We start from the raw sequence: 2,019 nt of genomic DNA on the forward strand, positions 1-2,019 counted from the left end.
ATACTTGGGGCAGTTCTCGATTGCGATTAGACCGTAAATGCTGCGGCGGGCGCTGGTGCATCGATTAAGTGGGCGTCAATTTGCTGTTGTGTTTTTGCGCGCGGAGGAATAATGATGGTCGCATTGTAAATGTGCTGGAAGGCTGGGTCAGACGTCTTAGGTCTTGCAAGCAGCCTCTCCCGGGATCCCTCCCCCTCCCCCCCTCTAGTGTCTCACAACATCAAACAATCCCCTTAGGATTTCGACGCGTCTCTAAAGAATGACTGAATTCTTTAAAAACAAATCAACTGCTACTCATTAAAATGTTGACCCTTTTTTTTCTCCAGGCCATGTGAGCGGAGGCACGGACGGGGTTCGAACCCGCGATCTTCGGTTTACGAGACCGACGCCTTACCACTTGGCCACCGCGCCTGCCGGGAAATCAGGAGGCGGAATGGGACTGAGGAAGCTGCTACTGGAGCGTTTGTACCGCTTCTTGCTCTCCGATTGGATCGCACCGAACCGGAGTGGCTTTTCGGGCCGAAGCGGGTGGGGCACGGCCTGAGCCCAGGAGCCCCCGACCGCGATCAGCCAGGGGCTTTATTGCATTATGATGTTATTTTAAAATTATAGCCGAAGATGAGCGCTAATCCCCTCCTAGCGGGTGAATCTTTTTCTCAAGCCACATGAGTATTTATTATAAAAGGAATATTGGAATTATGATGATTGTTGCACCGCAGTGTGCAGGAGGCGCCGCGGCAGACGCACGCGGACTACGAACCCGGGAGAGCGCTGCCGCTTCTTTCCACCAGGTGGCAGCAGAGGGTCGCTGTCAGTAGCGCCGGACTGAAGCGCTATTTCATACGACCAAGTCTGCCAATCCATTTCTGATTTTTATTATTAATTTATTTTTTTGCAACAGGGCATGCAGAATGTTGTAGTTCCTGATGATTTCCTTGGACAACTCAGAATGAGAAAGCGCAATTGAAATCCGTACAGGTCATGAAGCAAAATAGAACTTCCATCAGTCTGTTACAGAAGAAAGAAAGCACCCTTCATGGCAGAGGTCTCCAAAGTCCCTCCTTGAGGGCCGAATCCAGTCGGGTTTTCAGGATTTCCCCAATGAATATGCATGAGATCTATGTGCATGCACTGCTTTCAATGCATATTCATTGGGGAAATCCTGAAAACCCGACTGGATTTGTCCCTCAAGGAGGGATTTTGGAGACCCCCTTGCTTCAGGGATTCAAGAAAAGATTGGATAAGTTCTTACTAGAACAGAACATACACAAGTGGTCTTTGACCTAAGGGCCACCGCATGAGCTTCTGCTGGGCACGATGGACCACTGATCTGACCCTGCAGGGCAAATCTTATAATAATAATAATAACAGCTTATATACTGCAATACCGTGAAGTTCTATGCGGTTTACAAAAGATTAAGCAAAGGTACAAATTGACTGACTTCAAGAGGGGAAGAAGAAAGAGAAGTAATTAGACAGGAAATTCTTATGTTCTTACAAGTTCTTCTAGTCTTGAGTCTCTGTACTTCTTGATGGTAATCCTGTCCCCCTAACACAAATTTTTAATCTTATATACCGCCAAAGCTGTAGTAGTTCGAGGCGGTTTACAATAAAAAAGAGCTGGACAATCAGCGAATATAGGTACAATGTAAAGTCATCAAAATACAGGAGAGTAGGATGCAGGTAAGGCATAAGAGATCTTGGGAAACAATTTGGTTAGTGTGGAAGAGATAAGGCTTAAGAGGTCTTAGGTTACAAATCGGTTAAACAAGTTTGTTTTTACTAATTTTCTGAAACTTAGGTAGGATGAGGAGTGCGTGATAATGTTACCCAGCCAATCGTTCAGTTGACCTGCTTGGAAGGCAAGAGTTCTGTTCAGGTATCTTTTGTAACGGCAGGCTTTTAGTGTTGGGTGGTTAAACAGATGGACTCTGCGTGGTGGGTCTGGATGAACAATCTAAGTTAAAACGGGGAACCAAGTACATGGGGGCTGAACCAAGAATGGATTTGAAACAGAGA

At 46.3% G+C, this 2,019-nt stretch overlaps 1 non-coding gene across 1 annotated transcript; it reads right to left on the minus strand.

The window, feature by feature from the left end:
- Positions 1-339: 339 nt before the first annotated feature.
- On the minus strand, positions 340-411 carry TRNAT-CGU. Its single transcript has one exon. It is a non-coding gene; the product is annotated as a tRNA-Thr (tRNA).
- Between the last annotated feature and the right edge of the window lie 1,608 nt (positions 412-2,019).

This window comes from Geotrypetes seraphini, chromosome 10 (genome assembly GCF_902459505.1).
Source record: "Geotrypetes seraphini chromosome 10, aGeoSer1.1, whole genome shotgun sequence".
NCBI classification, from domain to species: Eukaryota; Metazoa; Chordata; class Amphibia; order Gymnophiona; family Dermophiidae; genus Geotrypetes; species Geotrypetes seraphini.